We start from the raw sequence: 15,007 nt of genomic DNA, 5'->3' as shown, positions 1-15,007 counted from the left end.
ATTTTACTGAAAAGGATACATACATGGCAAATAAGCACGTGAAAAGATGTTCAATGTCTTTGGCAATTAGGAAAATGTAAATTAAAACCACGAGGTTATAGCTACACACCTAGCAGAATGGCTAAAATAAAAAATAGTGACAACATTAAATGCTGGTGAGGCTGCAGAGAAACTGGATCACTTATACATTGCTGGTGGGAATGTAAAATGGTACAGCCACTCTCGAAAACAGGTTGGCAGTTTCTAAACTAACTAAAAATGCAACTACCATATGACCCAGCAATTGCACTCCTGCATATTTATCCCAGAGAAATGGAACCTTATGTTCACACAAAAACCTGTACATGAATGTTCACAGCAGCTTTATCTGTAGTAGCCAAAAACTGTAAACAACATAGATGTCATTCATTCAACAGGTGAATGACTAAACAAATTGTGGTACATCCATACCATGGAACACTATTCAGCAATAAAAAGGAATGAACTCACCAACTTGGATGAATCTCAAGAGAATCAGGCTGAGCAAAAAAAGCCAATCCCAAAAGGTTGCATACTCTCTGATTCCATTTATACAATATTCTTGAAATGACAAAATTCTAAAAATGAAGAACAGGTTGGTGGTTGCTGGAGGTTAAGGATGGGGGTGGGGAGCTAGGCTGCTATAAAAGGACAACAGGAAGGGTCCTCGTGGTGATGGAAATGTTCTGTACCTTGACTCTGTCCATGTCAATATCCTGGTTGTGATTTGGTTACCAGTAGGGGAAACTCAGTAAAGAGTACATGGGATCTCTCTTAATTCTTTCCTACAATTGCATGTGAATCTGTAATAATCTCAAAATTAAAAGTTTAATTAAAAAAATAAAACAAAAATTACACCCATTTATCTCACAGCTCTGTGGGTCAGAGATCAAACCACAGTGTAGCTGGATCCTCTGCTCGGGTCTCCCCGGGCTGAAACCAAGATGCTGCAGGACTGTTGTCTCAGCTGAGGCTCAGGGTCCTCATCCAAGCTCATTCAGGTGGTTGGCAGAACTCACCCCTTGTGGCTATAGCACTTAGCGCCCCATTTCCATGCTGCTAGGCAATGGGAAGGCTGCCTGCCACTCTCTTCCGTGTGGCCTTGTCCATTCCTCTCTTCTGCTTGGGATCTGGAGAGGGTCCAGGGCCTTTAAAGAGCTCACCTGATTGAATCAGGCTGTAATCTCCCTTTGATACTCCATCATAGTCACAGGTTCTATCTGTACTCAGTGGAAGGGAATTACACAAGGCATGTACACCAAGGGATGGGAATCTTGGAGATCATCTTACAATTCTGCCAACCGCTGTCCATCTTAGCCCCAGCACTCTCTGTGGGATAGCCTGAAGCCTCTGTTGCGACTGCACCACAGTGAAACTCTTCCCTTTGCCCAATCCTGTTTCATTCATTCCCCACAAATGTTCAGCTCTAGAACACTCTCCAACAGATTTTCTGTGTGCAAGTCTCTACCTCAGTGTCTGTTTCCCAAGCAGCTGATCTAAGACAGTCGCGCTGCTTTGTCACTGAGCTAGAGCACATGGAGGTTGGCCTGGTAATTTTTTTTTTCAATCCCTGAGCCAGTTATACTTAGGACTCTACTTAAAAACACATTGGCAGAGCTTTGGGAGCTTATCGTTGGGGTACTGCCGGCCCATGAGCACATCCCGGCCTGGCACCTGCGGGCCAAAGGGGAGCCCCTTGGGAGGATAGGAGGTGCCCAGCATAAGTTCCAGAGAGTTGTCTTCCATGGAAACCTACAGACGAGTGGATGAACTTGAAGTCTGATCCTGCCATCTAAGCTGCCGTCGACCTCACAGAGGGGGCAAAGGGGTCACAGCACATGCGCTGACTGGGCAGCCCTTTGACAGGATGAGAATGAAGATGCAGACGTTCCCCGACCTGTACAGTGGGCTCTCTAACTGCTGCCTCAAGACCTACTCCCAGGTGGGCTGCCGCGGCTTCTGCAAGGGGACCAGCCAGGCGCTGATCACCAACATCGCCGAGAACTCTGTCCTCTTCATTTGCTACGGCTTCTGCCAACAGGTCATGAGGAACGTGGTTGGATTGGACAAGCAGGAAAAGCTGAGTGACCTACAGATTGTCACCACTGGCTCCTTCACCTCTGACTTTGGTGGGCTAGTGCTCTTTCCCAATGAGCTCCTGAAGTGCAGCCTGCTGACCATGTACGAGATGGAGACGTCAGGAAAGATCGCCAAAAGCCATAAGACAATTGGGTCTGACGTGAAGAGGATCCTTGCAGAGGATGGCCAAGGGTCTCTCCAGCACTTTGAGAAGTACCAGGCTATTTCTGCTTCTTTGGTGGCTATGAATTGAGCCAACTGTTTTTTGTACTAGGGAGATCAAAAGATGAACTAGGCCCTGTCCCTTTGATGTTAAATGGTGGAGTTGGTGGAACTTGCCTCTGGCTAGCTATATACCCAGTGGATTGTATCAAATCCAGAACTCAGGTTCTTTCCATGGCTGGAAAACAGGCAGGATTTATTGGAACCTTTGTAAGTGTTGTGAAAAATGAAGGAACAAATAGCCTTATATTCAGAATCAAAGCCTAGTATGAGTCACACATTCTCTGCCAATGGGGCACTCTTTACGGCCTATGAATACAGCAGGAAGTTGATGGTGAGCCATTTCGAAGCATGCTGAAGTATCTTGGTGAACCTGGCTCCAACTACACACGTTTAAGGACTACAGGTCATCTCAGGGTTTCACAGAGTTCAACACCAATGTGGGATTATTTTGGCTTCATGGGAATTTTATGCTTTTGTCTTTCCTTCTTCTAAAGTTTAAACTTTATGGAAGGACCTCTATTTTACATCATATAATTTCTGCCCATAATTGTACTGAAATAGAAAAGTTACTACTTTTGTCTTTGGTGGAATATAAGGACCTTCTCTGAAAGATCAAATATAGATATATCAGGGCTTTTGCATAAACCTATAGTTGTACATGCAGTTTGGTTATGTGTTGAGAGAAACATACAATTTGGTTGCATGTTTAATCCCAGATACTGTAGAAGAACCCAGCATTGACATGAAGATGGTTATAAATGATTGCTTAACCCATTTAAGCTATAGGGTCTCTAAAATATGCTTAACATGTGCGCTATACTAAGTAGTTAAAATTTTTAAAAAGTTTTCATGTGGAGCTTGAGAACCAAAACATCCATCCAGATTTTTAAGAGGGGGATATACCTGCATACTGGTGTGGCTTCCATACTCTTGAGTTAAAGTTTCAGAGTAGGCATCCTGGATTTTCCCAAGATGCTCCACTCTTACCTGAAATAGTGCCTATTCAGTTCCTAAGTGGATCATATTCCTCACTCTGACTAGATTGTTAGGTATGGCCTAGAGCACCAGGACTTGGGAAGCAGCCCGGCCTTCACCTGTGCCAGCTTCCCCTCTTCCCTCTCCAAAAGAGCTACTCTGCTGGGTGCTGGATTGAGGCAGGAGCTGGATGGATGGGGCTGTGCTGCCATGCTGGGATGGAGACCCCGTGGCTGACAGCAGCTCTTAGCTTCCAGTTTCTGGGTCCTGGCCTGCACAGGATAACTATTGGCCCATCTGGGAGCTGTAGATCCACCGTGGACTACCTGCTGTCCTCTGTGCCTCCACCAATCAGAAACCCTTCCAGGGAACAGAAGGTGCCAAAACCTTCAAGAGGAGCCTTTGTTCCCTGTTTAGTTATTGAGTGACAGTACTTGTGGGTGAAGTCCTCTCCTCTCAGTCAGGACTAAACAGAACTCAGTAATGTCAGGGTTAACCCACCCTGAAATGTACCTTGAGGTCCATGACTCCTTGCCATGCTTTAAAAGTGATGGAGCCTTCTGAAATTGGGCACTGGAAGTCAGTGGATTTTAATGGTGATTTTACATAGAGTGTGACTTTATCAAGTAATGAAACATTAAAAAAGCAATTCATTAAACTTTCCCATATGTATGTAAATGTGCACCAAAGCAAAAACCCCACGGTTCCTCTGGTCCTCACAGACCTGGGTTGGGTAGCTGCTCTTTGGCCATATTGTTCTTGTCACCACTAAAGTTAGCCTCTTCACTCCACGCTGCAAAAAGACCAGCAGGGTCTCTCAGAAAAGTGTTCTTAGCAGGTACTGCTGAAAGCAAGAAGGCCAGCGATGCTAGCAACAGCCATACCGCGCGTGTCTATCGCTGTGGGCTTGTCTAGACCTCTGGTTTACCTAGACCTTTTGCTCTCCGTGAGGCCTCTGTGGTAGCTGCAGCCACAGTGACAGAAGCAAGAGAGCCAGGGGAGCGAGCTGCCGCCGACTCGTGGACGTGGCGTGCGGACGTCGGGCAGGGGCCGCTCAGCGTGGCACCTGAGTGCTGCAGAGCTGTAGGCTGGCCTTCCGTTTGCTTTCTCTCTAAAAGAAAACAGTTTTCTGCATGACTTTTCTCTCTGTTCTCAAACAGCCAGTCGTTACTGAGTGCCGCTTCACCGGAGCTGAATGATTTGAAACAGAACAGAAAGCGGACTGGCTCCCAGCAGAGAGGGTGGGGGTGTGGTGGGCGGGGCTCTGCGTCCTCAGGCCCCGCCCAGGCCCGTGGCCCGTCTCAGCCGGTTGTCAGCACACCTTTTCCTCCCGGGTTGTGTGTTAAGCTTTTAGCTAGATAGGTTAAATAGCAATAATTTCAGGCAAGTGAGAGTAAATATGAGAGGGGAATGAGTGGAAAGGGTTTAAGTCAGGAGAATTTTTTTCATTCAATTTGTTTAATTCATGTTTAATATTAGGGTATGTTCTAGTTTGCTAATGCTGCAGAATGCAAAACACCAGAGATGGATTGGCTTTTATAAAAAGAGGGTTTATTTGGCTACACAGTTACAGTCTTAAGGCCATAAAGTGTCCAAGGTAACACATCAGTAATCAGGTACCTTCACTGGAGGATGGCCAATGGCGTCCGGAAAACCTCTGTTAGCCGGGAAGGCACGTGGCTGGCGTCTGCTCCAAAGTTCTGGTTTCAAAATGGCTTTTTCCCAGGACGTTCCTCTCTAGCAAGCTTGCTCCTCTTCAAAACATCACTCACAGCTGCACTGAATTCCTTCTCTTTGAGTCAGCTCATTTATATGGCTCCACTGATCAAGGCCCACCCTGAATGGGTGGGGCCATGTCTCCATGGGAATATCTCATCAGAGTCATCATCCACAGCTGGGTGGGGCAAATTCCAATCAAATCTAATCAGCACCAAAACGTCTGCCCCACAAGACTACATCAAAGAATATGGCTTTTTCTGGGGGACATAATACATTCAACCGGCACAGGGTATTATTTGTACCATATCAGATCTGTACTCCAGAAAAAAATATGGTCACTTGAAATTTTGTGTTTAAAGGAATTTGGGCATTCTTTTATTAAATTATTTACCTAATTTAAAAAAGCCTCTATTTTCCTTATCATCATCAACAGCAGCAGCACTGTAAGGGTTACCATATGTTTTAGTTTCCTAGGCTGCTTAATGCAAATACCATGAAATGGGTTGGCTTGAACAATGGGAATTTATTAGCTTGTAGTTTTGAGGCTGAGAAAACGTCCAAGTCAAGGCATCATCAGGGCAATGTTTTCTTTTCAAAGACCATTTGCCGGCGATCCTTGGTTCTTCTGCCACATGGCAAGGCACATGGCCAGGCACATGGCTGCGTCTGCTGGTCTCTACCTTCTATTCTAGGTTTTGTTGATTTCAGCTTCTTGCTCCTGTGGCTTTCTCTCTCTCTGTGTGTATTTGTTCCATATATAAAGGACTCCAGTAATAGGATTAAGACCCATCCTGAATGAGGTGGGTCACACTTTAAGTGAAGTAGCCTTATCTAAAGGTCCTACTTACAATGGCTTTACATCCACAGGAATGAATTAGATTTAAGAATATGTCTTTCTGGGATATGTACAGCTTCAAACCACCACAGCATACATTGAAAGATCATTCTGGACAAGAAATTGTACAAAACATCTTACCTAATGACCCAAGATAACTAGGTAATTAAAAGCACTAGGATTAGACTACCTAATTTAATACCAGCTTTTCTACTTAGTAGCAATGTAACTTCAGGTATGTAAGCTTTCTAAGCCTCAGTTTCCTCATCTACAAAATAGGGGTGACATGTATTTGATAAAATAATCCTTCATATAAAAACTCTTAAAACAGTGCAAGCATTCCATAAATGTCAGCAATTTTACAGTCTCATTTAATTCTTCTGACAACCCTGCAAGAGGTTTATAGCTGAATAAGCTGACATTCAGAGAGGTTAAGGCCCTCCCCAGGATCCAGCAAACAGCTAGAGAGTGCCAGAGGTAGGATTTAAACCAAGATCCTTCGAACCACAAAGCCATTGCCCTTCACCATTACTGTCTTGCTTCACCTTCACAGGTATCAGTGGGAGGGATGAAGCTAACACTGCTTTATGCAGAATACAGAAAGGAAATAAAAATGAAAACACACACACACTCACACTCACACACAGTTATAAAATCTCTGGGAAGGAAGTGCTAGTGGAGAGGGGGTGAGTGCTACCATTTCACCTGAAGGATGTCAGGCATCTGCACCAGAAGCTGCGTGCTGGTTTGTGGCTTCCTAAGTGGGGGAGCGGAGTTCTCAGCCTTTCTTCTCAAAAAAGCCAAGCTGGGAAAGAGCCCCTCAGGAAAACATTATTACAAGTCCATAAGCCTTATCCAAAAAATTCTAAAATTCACACAGCTCTGAAAACTAAGGTTTTTTTTGTTTTGTTTTGTTTTGTTTCCCATAATTCATTTGGTGGAATTTTTATCCCAAGAGCTTTTCAGAGTATCTGTTGTTCACCCACAAGAAAGAATAACAAGCCCCAGGCTGTACTCACCACCCAAGCCCTAACCGAAGTCTTGCCCGGGGATTCTTAGCAGTCGGTGCCCAATCTACTTCCCAGAACTGTGGTTTTCAGCTCTGTGTTGTAGAATTGTCCTGCATTTTTGTCCATCCTAGGAACCCTGAACTTGGTGTGACTTTGTGGTGTCGTGGCGGACAGTCCCTAAGGGGGCTGGGGATGGGAGGGGACGGTGGGACTGTAGGTGTAGAAGAGAAATGGGATTTACTGCCCTTGCCAGTCTCCAGTTCCTTTCCTGAAATCTCTGGAGCAGCAGTCATTTGCTCACAGTATTTTCCACATAATCTGAAAGCATAAATGTTACATGTTTCAAATGCATAAATTCCACAGCATCCTCTCTTCCTTCATCGCTATTTACTTAAATGAGACAACTGCTCAAAGAGACAGAGGCCTGGTCTTACTTAAAATGATGGATTCATGGCAGCAAAGGAAAAGAACTTCCAAATAAATGACTGTGTCTCAGTCTTTCTGCAGTCTATTTTCTCACACAGAAAACTCCACTTAGCCCCTCTGATGTGGAGTTGACCAGGTGGAGCCCCATTTTACCACCATTTGTTTAGCTGCACTTTGGCAAATGTCAGGCCCAAGTCTGTGTATTTGGACTGCGGTGGACAAAATGAGGTCAGCCGCCTCCTGATGGGCTTTCTGTCTGGCGGACGGCATCTCACCGACCTCCACTCTACTGGGAATTGCACAACTCCCAGGGAGACTTCAGATAAATAAGGCACCCGGTTGCTTTCTTCTCTTCACGATAAATATCAGAGATCAGCCAACGCACAGATACTTGCCACTACTCCAGCTCCAGACCTTATACCCTAAGAGCAAATTCATTGAAGACTTGAAGCATTTAAAGGGAAAGCAAGCTAAAAATGCTTCTACACTTGGTCACTTTCCAATTATTCTCACACTCGTGTTCTCTTCAGAGCTGTATCCAGGGCTAGGTCCCATCCCCTTCTCATCAACCATCTATCTTTGGCCCACCACAAAAATTGTTGATTCCTCTCCTAATACATGGGTGCAAAGCAGAGAGGAAGGAAAACAAGGAAAGGTTGGTTTTGTCAAGTGAAGGGGAGAGACCGGCTGACTTGCAATGATGAGAATTTAGCCCACGGCGCCACAAGAGCACATGGGAGAGACACTCAACTCAGTTTTTTTGTTGGGGCGGGGGGGAGAGGGTCAGGGAAGGCTTCTTGAAGAAGTGACAGCTGTGCTAAATCCAAAGATTAAATAGAAGTTACTCAGGAAAATGAATGAGAAGAGAATGGAGATATTACATTCAGAGAACAACTTACTCAAAGGTTCTGAGGCACAAGCATGGAATGAATTTTATTGCGTGTGATTTGTTTTCAAATACTTCAGCATAGATTAAGAGATGTATGTGTTAGTTTTCATCTACACCCTAGAAACAATTCCTTAATCTCTGAGGTATACTGATCAAGAATATTTACTCCAGAATGTTTAATTAGCTTTGAAAGAGTCTAATTGGAAGTCCACACTCCAGAGGTGGCTTCTACAAGAGCTTCACTTATCTTTATCTTCCATCAAGAGGAGAGGGTTTGTTAATTTGTATAATGGGTTTAGAACTGATTTTTCATTGGTGGAATGAGTGATGCACAAGATATGTGGAAGACTAGAAATATGATATGGGTCCTCCATGCTTGCATCAACAGAGTGTAAGAATTTTGCAAGGTCAGCGGCTTACACTCTCATAATCGCCCCATCTGGTTCTATGTGTGGCCACTTCACAGATTATTTTGTTGCCTGATTCTGACTAGTAGCTCAGCTGAATTCTGCCACGAGAATATTTTCTCACCTGCCTCAAGTATACCTTTCAAGCAAGATGTTTTTCAGACAGAGAGCAAAGACTTCCTCAAACTTAAAAGAAAAGATTGTACATTACTCTATTGCCTGCTTGTTAGTAATGTTTATATGCATAGCAGAATTCAGTCTGGGTCTTGGTTTCACTGCAACATGCCCATATCCCTTAGCTGGGAAGTTATGGTAAAGGAGATCTAGAATCCTCATCACCTTTTAGCTATGGGGCTATAGATATCCTGTAAAAAAGAACCTAAAAATTCTAAGCAGCCAAATTGGCCAGAATCAGATTTCCACAGCATGGTGCCTTTGTTTGTTTTTAACAGTGCTAGCCATCCTTTCCCCCAACTCCAGGGAGGAAGTTATCCAAGGTGGCTCAATTCAGCTGAGCAGCAGGAAGGAACAGAATCCCATGGAAAAGAGCCCAAGTTCTCCCAGGAAGACAATACTAGAAATCTGCCGGGTAATGCAAGGATAAAAATAAGAAGACGTCTTGGCAGCCGGAAGAGCTGAGAGCAGGATGGAAAGGGGTGTGAGGAACAGGTTAGGGTAAGTGGCTCAGGACTTAGGCTGTGAACAGAAGGTGATAAAGAGCACACTCGCATCACAGTGCCAGAACATATTGTGTCAGCTTCTAGGAGCCATGCCCAGCTGGACAGCAGTCAATGGTCCATGGCCAAGCTTATTGAATCTGGCTTCTCCATTCACCTCCCCCAAGCCCCCTCTGCTGCCTGTGTTTCCTATTCAGCTAATGGCATCCCCATTCACTTAGCAATCATCCTGGATACCTCCAAAATCATCTCTCCCATTTTAATCAGTCACCAAGTCTAAAAACTTCTACCAACTAAATATGTCTAGACGCTATTACCACTGCTACTGCCTTGGTGGCAGCCCCCATCATCTCTCCTTTGGACCACCACCATAGCCCACACTGCAAGAGGCTCCTTGCTGATCTTCCTGCTCCCAGTATCATCTTCTCAATTCCTGCCTCCGTGCTGTCTTGCTGCAGCTGCGTTTCTAAAGTACAAATTAGTTTGCTCAACAAAATCCTTTAGAGACTCCCTGCTGTCCTTAGACCACATACCACAGCATGGTGTATTGGAATTGTTTTGATCACAAGTGATAGAAACCTAACTAGGACTAGCTTGGGTGGAAAGGGAAACTGGAGGAAATAAATGGTTGTGCGTCAGGGATTTGAATCTGGGGCTCAGATGCCATTGGAAGTCCTTCTCTTTCTCCTGTGTCCAGTTATCTGTGTGTTGTCATCATTACCTCTTTGCCCTTCTCTACAGCCTGGACCATGGCCTGTGGTGCTCACAGCATCCATCTACCCAGTTGTACCACTGGAGGGGGAAGACCCCTCTTTTGTTCAGTTCCAATTTGAATGTCCCCGGGAAGTCCTCCTATTGGTCTGGCTTGGATAATGGGCTCCTTCCTGGTCTAATGAATATGGCTGGGACAGGGACATGACTAGTGGACTAAGCCACTGGACATGAGCCACAGCATGATGTGCCATCAATATTAATGTACGTGGAGGTCCTTTGACAACCCACCAAAGTTCTTACCATGACAACAAAGCCTGAATAGTGCCCTCACTGGCCATCTCACTCCTGGAAGTATGGTGTTCTGGAGTTGGAGAGTCATGAGTTCAAATTCCAGCTCTCCCAATCGTTAGCTGTGTGACCTTGGACAAAGTGCGTAACCCCTGGTGAGCCTCAGTTTCCTGATCTGTAAAATGGGGAAGGGAGCCTAATAATAACTATGTGAAAGTTTAAGGAGATAATGCCTCAAGAGCACTTAGAACAGAGCCTGGCACGGTATTTGCCCCATCAGCTCTTCCTGCTGCCGGTATCCCTGGCATGAGTGGGCAGCATTTGGAAGGCAGCAGGGCCCCAGGCTGCTGCCTGCTGCCAACAGAATGAGATCAGGGTTAATAGGAGGAACAGACTGACGTGGTTCACAGCACTACGGTGAAGTGACCCATCTGACACCCGGGAGAAGACAGTGCCGGAGGAGGAGATGCTTGGCATGAGATATGCTCCATAAAACAGAACTGAGAGGTCCTTTCAAAGCACCTCTGTCTCCCTGCCAGAGAACGACTGCATCTGGGAGGAAGCCCTTCTTCTGCTTTATGGTTATAACGTTGCCAGCCTTGCGGGTCACAGCCTGGAATTATCATTTGTAAAAAAATAATAAAGAGGCTGCTGTAAAGGGAATCGAGGTATAATTACCTGACTCACTAAGCTGCCCGGTCGAAACCAGGAGGCCGTTTTACTCCCATGGCCCACTCTTGGGCAATTTTCATGTTTCTGGAAGCAGCAAGTGGAGTCCCACTTCCACAGGGGGCTCAGAATCAAGGTTGCATATTTAAGTATACACATCACTCCAGACAGATCCGACTCAAAGGGCAATTTCCCCCTTTCCTGTATTGCAAGATCTAAATCGGTCTTGGAACAGAGAACACAAGGAAGGGCCAGGGGACTAGTCAGCTGGGCAAGGAATCAGCTCATTAGTAGCCTCTACGGAGGTGTTGAAATTAAGCAAGTTAAAAGCATATTAGTTTAAATGAGGCTATTCATAAATGAGGGGAGGTGTTTGGGTAAGAAGTAAATGGAATCATTTTGTGCAGGGGCATAATTTGATAATTAATGGGGGAGTTGTCAGTATGATCTTGAGGGAGCCCCGGGAAATGGAGAAATCTGTCTTTATTAAGGAAAGCCCAGGAGAAAATTTATTGGAATGCAGATAATTCACTAGCAAGGTCCTGGTAGCAAGTCCTTATTAGATATGTGTGTTGAGACACAGTCTTTCTGCCCTACTGTGCATGTTTTGTCTTGGTTCATCCAGGCCCACTAACTCTTCTAAAGGAAATACAGAGGGTAATGGAGAACATTGCAGGACATTGTGAATCAAACACAGGTTTCTTTCTGCTGCTCAGTGGCTTGGCCAAACACACACCTGATGAACTTCTCACTTGGGCCCCCCACCTCACCCCCTAAAGAAATTATGAGGCTATGGGGGGCAGGAACCACGTTTTCTATCCCTTTCCATACACCCAGACCAGGACACCACTAGTTAGAAGGTGCACAATAAAATGTATTATGAGAATGAAAGAGATAAGTGTTAGCAAATTAAGGAAGACATTTCAGCATGCAGGAGCTGAGCAAGGTTCTAGGCTGACTTTTTCAGATGATTGGGCAGGTGAGGTTGCCTGCCCGATGGTTCCACAACCTTCCTTTCATCAAATAACTTTGTACCTTCCAAAAAGAAGAATGGGATCTTCCTCTTGGCAGATTTTGCCACAGATGATCAGATAGAGATCCAAATTAGGTGCAGTCTCTGACTAAAAGTTTAAGACCACCTCTGAATGGCTTGAGGAGATGGATTTTATCTCCCAAAAGGTGTGTATCAACAGCCAAAGAGGAAATTGTTTCGACATGAAAAAAACAATCATCAACTTGGAGTCCCCCCAAAAAATTAAAAAGAAAAAGCATTTCCAAAGTTGTTTATTCTAAATACAGAACTTAGTTGAAACAAAGATTAACCTTTATTGGGTTCAATTTCATTTATTCTTTGCATATACAACTTCAGCAGCTTCTTTAGTTCTAAGAACAAAGGCTTGTTAAAAGAAAAAAGTCTCTAAAGTCTCCTTGGACTTCAAATAGTTTTTCAGAGGAAACACTTTGATGAGTTAAGTGTAAATGAGTAAGAAACATACGGATTGGATTTCTCATATAATACACATGGATTTAAGAGTTAAGAGGGAAAATCTTTTTGGAAATATGGTTTGGATTTGGATTCTGCCTACTCCGCAAACACTGATTAAGTTAAAGAATACGGATTTTCTTTGTGTCTCATCTCTCCACCTTCATTGAGCCTCAGACACTGACAACTGCTCTTTCTAAAGAGTAAGGGCGGATAAGCAAAGGCCAGGGGAAATTTTTAAATAGAGAACTCACCGATTACCTATGTTTAAGAACCAAATAGCTGTTTGTAACAGATTCTCTTCCCCTTAGACTGATTTACAGCATTTTTCAGAAACACCTCTCTGCTGGCTCTGGAACTCACTAACCAGTGAGGCACGATGAGCCCTGTGTTTTGGTGAGTTAACCCCTGCCCCCCGCTCTGGTAACCAGATTCCGTGTCTGATGATCCCATTTCAAGAGCAGACCTCTTCCTACCCCGGGGACCCGTGGTGGCCTCGGTGTGACATTATGCATACACCACAAATCAAGACCAATTGAGAATGTTTTCTTTTAGTCAGCACAGGCTTTCATACAGTGTAGATGAGAGATTAAATGGGATTACGGATGTGAAAGCAGTTGACACAGTATGTGGCACATGGAAGGCACTCATTCAATGCTCATTCTGTCTAAAAAATCTGGAAATAGAGTCCTATCACTTCTGAGGGACAGAGCTGCTCAGCCCGCACAGCCCTAGGAGGAACCCTGCTTTTCTGGAACTGGCCCATGCTGTGCAAACAAGTCTCTCTCCTGGGAATTTGAAATTGGGTTTCAGAGATTCCAAATGTATGGACGCTGGAGCTGGAGGGTATAGAAAGTGAGCCCTAGGACCACCACTTTTCTCCTGTGCGCAGAGAAAGCCAGTAATTAAAGTCTTGCTATTCTATGGTTTGTTAATTTTTTTGTGGTATGGTTGGAGCATATTGGAAGCAATGAAATTATATCAGGGTATTTGTTTTTCCTGTTCCTTTATTTTACTTCATCTGGAAATGTTTTATTATTATTATTATTATTTTATAAATTTAACAACAACAACAAAAAGTCTAGCTACAGAAAGACAGGGAACGAAGCAGATGCAGGGAAAAAGTAAGGTTGGGAGGCCACATCTTCCTCCTCCAAGCCATCAGCAGGGCCTGCCAATTCTCCCTTCCAAGTTCTGGCCACTGCTCTCCACCTCCACTGTCTCTACCAAGGTCTAAAACACCAGCTACTAGAATCCCACCAGGTCTCCCTCTTCCACCCTTCCCTCTCTCCGATATACTCTTTACCCAACCATCAAAAGGATCTTTTGGAAACCTAAATCAGATAATGCAATTCCCTACTTTAAAATTCGCCAGTGACTTCCCACTGCACTAGGAAAGGATCGGAGCCCTGCTTCAGGGTCCACAAAACTCTGCGTGAAGTGGTGCCTGCCTTCCTTTCCGGCCGCTCCTCTCCCCCTCGCTCACCGATCTGGTGCCACGGACCTCCTCTCCCCTCCTTGAAAACACAGTTCTCTCTGCTCGGAACACTCCTCTCCTGGAACGTCCCATGGCTGGCACCTTCTTGTTCTTCTAATAGCTGTTTCCTTGCCCCCTCCTCAGAGAAGTAATCCGTGATCACCTAGTGCAGTCAGGTCCCGGCCCACCACAGCATTTGTTTTTTAATCTGTACAATTTAGAGAATTTGAAAGTTCTTATTTATTTAACTGTGTATTAATCTGTGCCATTATAAAGTCTGTTTTTTTTTAAGAGTTGAATCCTCAAAGTCTAGAACAGTGCCTCCTGCTGACAGAAAGAATGTGGGTTCTCTAGAGATGAAGAGAGGAACTTTGGTTAACTCCAGTTCCCGGTTCCAGTCTTTCTTGAGACCCAGCCTTGGGTACCGTGAGACATCCCTGTGTTCTCATCATAAGCCTCTCTCTTCCTTTGAGTAGTCTGAGTGGGTTCTATTTCTTACAACTCAGTAGTCTATGACCAACAATTTTTTCTGTCCACCGTTCACTGGTCTTCTTTCAAAACTACCATTGCTGGGCATGAGTCTTTTGTGTTTCTTTGTCTCTAGACATTTATTTCCCCTCCCCCTCCACCCTTCCAAACTCTTAACTTCTGTGTCACTTTAAAAACATCTCCACTTCGTTCTCCCTCCCTCCCTCCCTGCCTTCCTCCCATCCTTCCTGGTCAAGTAGCTGGAAGTCCAGGCCATGGCCGTTGTGGGGCTAGGCACTAACCGAGGGCTCACGGGGCCACAGGGCATGCCCACCTGGGCTCTTTCCCTGTTCCCTGGGACACAGCATGAGGGCAGAGCTGCTCTCCAGTGGCCACAGCTCAAGGCTCACTTAGTACCCAGCCTGGGCAGACTGCACGTCACATATTTGTACCCCACGAGAGTGTTTGAGGCTAGCTCTCACTTTGTCAAAGATTTTCTTGCCAGGCTAAGTTCACTCTCACTTTGATGTCTCCATTTTTTTCTCATTTCCAGTTCATTATTTTTTGTCCCCATCCTAAATTCTGTTAGAACCAGGGGCGTAGACCTGGCCGGCTTTGGGGTATGATAACCAAGAACACTGTTTAGGA

The 15,007-nt window shown here is 44.9% G+C and overlaps 1 pseudogene; it reads left to right on the top strand.

Annotated features, from left to right (window-relative positions):
• Nucleotides 1-1,897: 1,897 nt before the first annotated feature.
• On the top strand, nt 1,898-3,725 carry LOC119508847 (annotated as a pseudogene).
• Nucleotides 3,726-15,007: the final 11,282 nt, after the last annotated feature.

The sequence above is a fragment of the Choloepus didactylus genome, chromosome 14, assembly GCF_015220235.1.
Source record: "Choloepus didactylus isolate mChoDid1 chromosome 14, mChoDid1.pri, whole genome shotgun sequence".
Lineage (NCBI taxonomy): Eukaryota > Metazoa > Chordata > Mammalia > Pilosa > Megalonychidae > Choloepus > Choloepus didactylus.
The sequence above is the reverse complement of the archived record's forward strand: the minus strand, read 5'-3'. Positions and strand labels throughout refer to the sequence as shown.